Here is a 9,456-nt window from a genome sequence, read left to right as displayed (position 1 = left end):
AAAAATTAAAATATCATTCGCATAAGGCAAATGAGAGATAAGAGTGCCCCCACCCGGGTGATAAGGTTTTATACGACCCAAATTAAATTGATGATCGAGCATACATGAGAGAACTTCCTGGGATAAAATAAACAGATAAGGCGATAGAGGATCACCTTGCCGAAGACTACGAGAGGCCTGAAAAAAGCCCTTCGTACATCCATTCAACATCACCGAGTATTTCAGGGAGGAAATAGCATTAAAAACAAGGTTCCTCCGATTATCCGAAAATCCCAATTGACGTAACACTTCCATAAGAAACCTCCAATTTACTCGATCATAAGCTTTTGCCATATCAATTTTCATCATCACATTACCCCATCGCATCCTTTGATTAATACGTTGCACCAATTCTTGGGCCAACGCCATATTATCAAAAGTACTTCGGCCTGGAATGAACTTTGCTTGCTCCTTCGAAATAATTCTTTCAAGAATAGGAGCACATCTAACCACCATAATCTTTGTCATAATTTTATACACCATGGAACACAAACTAATAGGCCGAAATTGACCAAAGCCCAAAGGTTCCCCTACCTTCGGAATCAACACCAAATTTGTAGCCCCATAAAAAGTAGAAAGAGGTTGACCCGCAAAAAAATCCTTCGCCATCTCAACAATGTCATCTTTAACAATGTCCTAAGCTAGGGAAAAGAAAGAAGCTGAAAACCCATCAGGGCCGGGCTGCTATCCCGAGGAATAGAGGATAGCGCATTCTGTACTTCTTCAATAGATGGCGTCACACACAGCATTGAATTTTCCTCCTACGTCATAGACGGAATCAACAAATCAAGTTCTGGAACATTTAAATTTACGTTAGTTGAAGAAAACCGCCTCTGGAAAAATTCCACAGCTTCCATATGCATAGAATCTACCAAGTCCAACACTCGGCCATCATCAAGCACCATTTTCTCAATTTTTTTTATTTTTCTTTTTGACTCTCATAGCCGCATGAAAGAAGGGTGTATTAGCATCCCCTTCTATAATCCATTTCATTCTTGATTTCTGACAAGCCAAAATTTCCTCCCTGTGTATCCACTGCAAATGCACATGCTTACAATGCAATAATTCATTCTCAGAGCTAGTTGAAAAATTCCTGCTCACATCCTCTTCCAGCCAAGTAATCCGATCTTCCAGCCTTTTAAGTTCTACCACAACCCACCCAAAAATGTCCCGATTCCATTTCAGCAACACCCCTTTAAGCCTCTTTAATTTTTTACTAATACGCACCATGGCACAACCCTCCACATTTTCCTCCCAAATCTGTCTAACCAGTGGGAGAAAATCTCATGGCTACATAGGTAAAAACCGAAAAGGCCGCGTGCAAGTCTCTCTGTTATTGAAAAAATGCAGTAACATTGGAGAGTGATCTGAGGACGTGCACGGGAGATCATTAAAATTGGCATCCCCAAAACAGTTAAGAAATTACATATTAACCAAAATTCCATCCAATCGAGCCCAAATTCACCTTCCACCAAGGCGACCATTACACCAAGATAACCGATTACCTGTGGAAGGAAGATCCAACACAGCACAATCATGAATACACCCAATAAAATCGGCTTTGGCCCAAGCAGCCTGCAACAAACCCCCAATTTTCTCACTGTAGTTCCGAATAATATTAAAATCCCCCCCATTGAACCATGGATACCCTTGAGAGTCTTGCAACTTGATATAGTCCCATAGCTCTACTCTTTTTGCATGAAAACAACTAGCATACACAAAAGATGCAAACACACATCTGAGGCCATAAGAAAACCAACCTGAAATAGCTTGAGCCAAGATAGAGGTCAGCTCAAAACCCACTTCATTTGCCCAAAACAACCATATCTTCCCACCCAAATCTGCATTATTCACAAAGGACGGTAGCTATAACCACCTTGCCCATCTACCACATTTATTAGCATTAAGAAAAGGTTCTAAAAGAGCCACCATCAATGGTCGACTTTTATTCAAAATACCCCGAAGCCTACATTTTGACGAAACAATACCCCTAATATTCTAGATAAGAATAGACCTTAAAAATCAAATAAATTTTTTTGAGTGCGTACGATGCTCCAGAACCACGATAGATTTTTCTTTATACACCCCTTTTACCTTTTTCAACTGGACATGCATTTCTGGATCAGAATCAAATATTTTTGCAGCCAATTCATTCAGTTCACCTTCTTTTTCCCATCGAATACCGCCCGGCCGAGCACATTGTCCTCAATAAAATCCTTATCAGCAAACAAATCATCCCGTCCCAAACCACCCAATTCAAACTCCAAAGCCTCATCGACCACTCGCAGCAACCTCCTAGGACCCTCCATAGTCATATTCTGCCCAAGGTCATCATCTGATTCATCCGCCATATCGGACCATTATTCTGAAAGTCCCTCCGTCAGCTGAAGTTCCGTACACTGCAGTAAGTTCTCCGAGATGCCATTCCGTCCACTTACTTGAGCCGGTTCAGTCCCAGGATTATTAGGAACGTAGGCCTCAAAATTACACCTCTCTTTAGGTCCCGTCATCAAACCCACGTCAACATCTCGAGAATTCTCCTCACACTCTTCATGCACCACGCCCATTTGAGAGATAATTAAAAGTGACTTCACGCAATCTTTGCCCACAATTTTACGAGCCTGAATCTTCTCCAAGATTGCCTGACGCCGAGATTTCGAAGACTTCCCAACCTCATGCTGCGCATCTGTTTTGTGTCGCTGTTTTACCTTATTTTCAACCTTCTTCCAGGCAAGTTTGTTGTCTTTCTTGAAATCACCGCCTATTATTTCACCAGTAGGCTTTTTTATCTCACTGCCTCGGTTACATCTACTCTCAGTATGCCCTTGTTTTCAACAAGATCCACAATAACTCGGTATTGCCTCATAATATACTTCTTGAAAATGGCTAGAAACCCCATGAGGAGGACCCAGCCAGAATGAGTGCCTCAAGGGAGAAGAAATATTCAACTCCACACATATTTGTGCCGCCTTCGGTCGAGAAACATAAGCCGTGGCATTATCTCATTTTAAATATTTCCCAAACCCATCCTCGATGCTACGCAATATAGACTCCAAAATATAATTCGGAGGCAATCCAGGCAAATTCATCCACATCGGAACCCAAGGGAAATTCTCATCTTCCACGTAATCTGGAGTCCAGAGAAAAACTCGAAAAGGCACACCAAGAATTTTAGAGTTCCCCCTTGCCATCATGGATATAAAATCCTCTTCCTTCGCCGTCCTCACCAGCACGCTATGAGGGTTCCTCAATTGGCCAATAACTGGGATTGCTTTCAATCCTTATCAATTATTAAAAAAACCCCAAATATGATCAAGTGAAGGCCTTCGATGTAAAAATTTCAAAACATCCGAAAAGTGAAACAGCTTAGCTAATAACTACACTTCCGCTTTGGAGAATACAAAAAACATTCATCCTCTTGGAATTTTGGAGCACGATGAGGAATATCGACGTGCAGCAAAAGTTGAGGATTGGAGCCCACCACATCGGCAAAACGGTGCATAGGCAAATCAACTTCTATAAGGGCAACTACTTTACTCCTAAAAGCCAATGTAAACGGTGTTTCACTTGTTGGGGTCTTCACCATTGCCTATAGGCCTACAACACTCCTTGGAGCTCCTCCACCCATTCTTCTTTCCTGTTTGTGAGCTTCTTTTTTAAAATCTCATATAAGGATTTGTTTGTCTCCTCCGCTTGCCCATTAGTTTATGGGTGCCCTAGTGAAGAGTACTTGACTTGGATTCCCAACTCTCTGTACCATTCTTTGTAATGTTTTGAATCAAACTGCTTTTCATTGTTGAAGATTATACTGTAGGGGATGCCTAACCGGCATACAATATTCTTCCAAAGAAATTTGATGATGGCTTTTGCCGTTATGGTTGCAAAGGGCTCTGCCTCCACCCATTTTGTGAAATAATCTACAACAATGATTATATGTTTCACCCCTCTGTTCCTCACCAGGGACCTACCAGATCAATTCCACATTGAACGAATGACCATAGGGGTGGTGATAGAAAATAACTTCATAGGAGGACAATGTGGGATAGGGGCATAGATCTGGTATCTGATGCACTTCTTCGCAAACTGCTTGGTGTCTCTAAGGACATTGGGCTAGTAGTATCTAGCCCTAAGGGCTTTCCTCACCAAAGCCTTTCTGCCAGAATGGTTGCTGCAAATGCCCTCATGTATCTCCGCCAAGACGTATTGCACTTCCTCAGCAGAGATGCACCTTAACAAATGGGCAACAAAGCCTTCTTTGTAAAGGATTCCATCAATCCCGACAAACTATGTTGCATTCCTTTTGATCTTCTTTGCCGTCTCTTTCTCTTCAAGGAGTTTGCATGTGTCCAATTACTCTGATATTGCCTTCGCCCACTCTAGCCTTGTAGGCCTTACCTGGTTTACCTATACTTTGATAGCTAGGATCTCTATCACTCTACTCTATACCTCCCAATGTAAATCTGCCTCATTCCTCATAGTGGTGGCTTTGGCTATCTAGTCTACTATTGCATTATCCTCCCTCGGTATTTGCTCAAGACTAAAATAGGCAAGTTGGTCACGGATCTCCAACACTTAGCTCAAATATTTTTTTTAAGCTTTTCCCCTTTCGTGGCGTACACTCTAGTTACTTGGTTTACCACGACTTGGGAATCCGCTTTAGTTTCAATCTCCACGGCACCTAGAGCTTTCAAGATTGAGAGTCTAGCTATCATGGCTTCACACTCGACTTCAATATTGGTGCTTTTAAATGTAAGTGTGGCCATGTAGTAATGCTTTTGTCCCCCTTCTTCCACGATGTAGATCTCTATTCCTCCCTCCTGTTTGGCAAGTGTATCCATCAATGAATACCAACCAAGGTTGTCGGTGGGGTGCAACTTCAGCTTCCGCTGGGAATTGTAACAGTCCGCTAGAAATTCAATTGTGAAATTTCTATTAACTTTAGGAACCTCGTGAAAACCCCATAAGTTTTCACGAATCCATTAATCGTATAGGTTTTGTCTAACTACATAGTTAGTGTTATTATTTACTATGGTATCAGAAGTGTGTTTTTAATTATTGGAGATAGTTAGAAGTGTCAAAATGTATTATAGTTTGTGCCATTAGACTCGGAGGGTTATTTAAAGTCTTATGGTGCAATAACATTTTTCATATTTTTGGACAAAACATCTGTTCAAAACTGTAGATATTATTGGATAAAAAGAAATATCTTGAGATAATTTTCATGAATATTATTGGATAAAAATATTTTGAGTTGATTTTTATAGATATTATTAGATAAAAATATCTTAAGTTGATTTTTTGTAGATACTATTGGATAGAATATTATGAGATAATCTTTTATAGATATTTTGGGTAGGAGAAAACTACACTCAACTCTCAACTCCAGCCTCATCTCTTCCATATCTCATCCATAAGTATCTCCAGCCACCTCTCCCCACGAAATTATCTTCATTTACACTTTCCATTGAAATAATATCAAACACTCTCTCTCGAACAGCTTTTAGGAGGTCTTTTGCACACCTATTTCGAAGCTTTTTTCCTCGTGGTCGCACTTGAAGTTTTATAAGAAATGCGGAGATCGAGGTAAGTTTAGCTTTTAACTTACTAGCAGTCTATTGTGTATGTGTGCTAAGTAAAAGAACTACAGTGTGTGTATGTATGTATGTTATCATATATGTCATGTCATGCCAAGTTATTACGTAATTGTCTATTATACAGAATTTATTCTGTCATCAATTTTTATCTGTTACATAATATATTCTGTCATGTATTACTATACATTACAAGTATGTCATGTTAAATATGTTGTCTGTTATATGTTATGCCATGTTACGAAATGTTTCTATCTCAAGTTGGTCATGTATTTTAAGTTATGTTCAAGTCACGTTATGTTACGTCAGGGTTTCAGTCCTTTTGTATTCCAGTCAAGTTTCATCTTGAGTACATTCAGTTTGTGTAGAATACATGGGGCCACAACAACTGTGGAGTATGTATTTAACTACAATTGTGATGCGTAGAATACATGGGGCCACAACAACTGTGGAGTATGTATTTACACGCATAATACATGGGGCCACAACAACTGTGGAGTATGTATTTTTCATGTTAAATCAAGTTTGTGTAGAATACATGGGGCCACAACAACTGTGGAGTATGTATTTACACGTAGAATACATGGTGCCACAACAACTGTGGAGTATGTATTTTTCATGTTAAGTCAAGTTTGCGTAGAATACATGGGGCCACAACAACTGTGGAGTATGTATTTACACGTAGAATACATGGGGCCACAACAACTGTGGAGTATATATTTTTCATGTTAAGTCAAGTTTCAGATCAAGTTCATGTCAAGTCAAATTCAGTTCATGTTTCAATTTAAGTTATGTCAATTATGCTATATTGTACGCCAAGTGATGCTTTAATTACTTATGAATTTGATTATGCATTTATGCTTTTACTGTCATGCATGCATCATTAGCTTGTGTGGAAGTTTTTTGTTAACTTACTGAGATTTGTAATCAAATCTCACTTTGGTAGTCCCAACTACCATTCCCCCGAATGGTAGATCTTGTTACAGGACCTGAAGGAGAATCAGGAGCTGATCAACTAGACACAGTTGACTAAGCGACGGTACGACGTCAATGTTAATATAGTAGTTAACGTAAATTACTACTTGTACAATGGAGTTGCATCTTTAGTATTTTTTTAGATCATAACCATTTTGGACTAGTGTTGTGATCTACTCAATGGGTCTTTATGTATGAAGTATGTTTTAAGCATTTGGGATATTTTCAATTGGTGCATAGTATTGCTAAAGAAAAAAATTATCCGCTGCGAATATTGCATAATGTTAGATGCATGTTAGGAACATTGCATCTTATATGTCATGAACGAGGGCAAGTAACCTTGTGTTGCATGTCTCGACGCTTCAAATGTCCGTCCGATTCCAAACGGAATTTGGGGGCGTCACAGGGTGGTATCAGAGCAAATACGTCTCTGGACAGTAAATCCACATGTCCTTAGGAAATGCACCAAACATTAGGCTTGAAATTTTAGTCTTCAGTAGGCTTGAATTTCTTAAGGTATGAAAGGTAGTATGTGGTTTTTATACATATACTCGTGTGTTTCAAGAAGGGACACATGACTCGTGATAGAATACCTCGGAATCCTAAAGGAGATAACAATCAAGAGGATCAGAATTTTCCGATGGATGAAAGATTAGTTGAGGTAAACATAGTTAACGTTGATCTGATTGCAATTGATGGTAGTATTGCATTATTGTTATTTTGGAGTAGGTCAAGTCTTTGGGGTTGGTAAATTGTACATTGTTTGATTCAAACGAGTCATTGTTTCTATTAATTGTGGTAGTGCTTGAGAATTCAGTTTGGAAGCTGAATTGTTACCCTAGTGGTAAGAGTAACAATTTTCATTAGAAATATTATTGTTCATACCAATGTAGATATAGAATACCTTTTAGTAATATGAGAAAGGATATGTAGGATTAATGAATGATATTCCACATATTTGGAGGATTGTTTTGATTCTGAGAATACGATAGAAATTGTGTTTGGAAGAGTAATTTGATTAGGAGAAGCTTTAGCCTTAGTAGGATTCATTTATGATAATAGTATTACCACGCTGCCAATAAATGATTTCTGGCAAAGCACTATCTTTATGGATACATAGATCGATCTTCTTTTGAAGACTATTATATGGGGAGTAAAATTTTGGTCTTGAGGATTTATGTGAACATTAGGAACAAATCATTTAGAGTTAAAATAATTGATAACTCATGATGGATAGAAGAGTTATGACAATCATAAGAGAGAAAGTCTCAAGTTTAAGTTATTAACTGGTCAGTTATCGAAGTACCACCTAGGAAGATGACTGATTGTTGCGATTATAAAGAAGTAAGTTAGTCCTAGACCAGTAGAACTCCTTGAGGTTTTTATTAACTTGAAGATTACTGAGAGTTTGGATATGCATGATTAAATGCATATTTATATGAGTCATTGGATCATGTCATATATATGAAAATCCCTGAAAGAAATAAAATGGAGCACATAAAACATCTACCAGAAGATAGAAACACAAATATGAATATTTGTGAAGTATTATTTTATTATCATAAAGCAAAATTACAGAAATTTGAGACTCTTTGCCTCAATCTTTAAACGCTCTTGCTCTTCAAAAATCTGCATGCCTTTCCTATCTAAAGTAGTAGCCACTCGAAAAGAAGAGTTAAGCAAAGATTTTAAATCTCTGTTCTCTCGCTTTACTGCTTCTATCTTCATGTTGGATTCCATAAGAAGCCTCTGAAGGATAGAAATTTTCTCCTGGAGTTTGTCAACCCCACCAGTCCTGGATTGCAGTCGCTGAGAATATGCAACAATGGCTGATGAGTATCGAGTACCGAGACTCACAAGCTCGTAGATAAGTTCATTATCTGACTTATTAGTCAGATTATTATTGGATTGCATTATAGCACCTACGGAAGAAGCATAAACAACTGGTGAACGAGGTGCAGAATACCTCATATTTTGGTAATGAGAAGATTGCTGAGCCATTGCAAAGTGAGTAAGCAGAAAGAGATTGCAGAGTAAGAATGCAGACTAATTTCAGAAAAGTGAAGAAAATGAGATGAGAAAGAAGATGAACTGAATAATTCTTTTATAGAGAAAATTATGACGGATCATCTCTCGTGAATCATTTCTCTACAAGAGACAAGAGCAATGTAGTATCATAACTGCGATGCCTGACAATTACAGAAGAACAAAGTAGTGTCGTAGCTATGCGGCGCCTGACAACTACAGAAGACCTATAAAAATCATGCGCATCAGAGTTGTCTGGTCTAAAACAGAGGGCCACCGATTTAAAAAAAAAAACAGAGAGAGAGAGAGGATAACGGCTTAATTTTGATGAATTCTCTACTAGCTTTGGTATTTACAAGAACACTTAAAGTATATCGCCTATGTTTTTCTAAAGAAGAGTTTCAGAAGATTATTTACTTGAAATTTTAGGTTTGGAGAGTGTGTCGATACAACTTGGCCAACCTTGTGGAAAGAAGTATAATATAATTGTTGATTAAAATAAGAGAGTTAAGGAATAACATAATCTCAAAGGTAAATATATACGGGATAGACACCAGGTTGGTAAGCATTACATATTCCTTAACTTGTTATTTCTTACTTACTTCGATTTCGAGGACGAAATCTTTTTTTTAGGAGGGGAGATTGTAACAGCCCGCTAGAAATTCAATTGTGAAATTTCTATTAACTTTAGGAACCTCGTGAAAACCCCATAAGTTTTCACGAATCCATTAATCGTATAGGTTTTTGTCTAACTACATAGTTAGTGTTATTATTTACTATGGTATCAGAAGTGTGTTTTTGATTATTGGAGATAGTTAGAAGTGTC

Source organism: Carya illinoinensis, chromosome 16, assembly GCF_018687715.1.
Source record: "Carya illinoinensis cultivar Pawnee chromosome 16, C.illinoinensisPawnee_v1, whole genome shotgun sequence".
Lineage (NCBI taxonomy): Eukaryota > Viridiplantae > Streptophyta > Magnoliopsida > Fagales > Juglandaceae > Carya > Carya illinoinensis.
The sequence above is the reverse complement of the archived record's forward strand: the minus strand, read 5'-3'. Positions refer to the sequence as shown.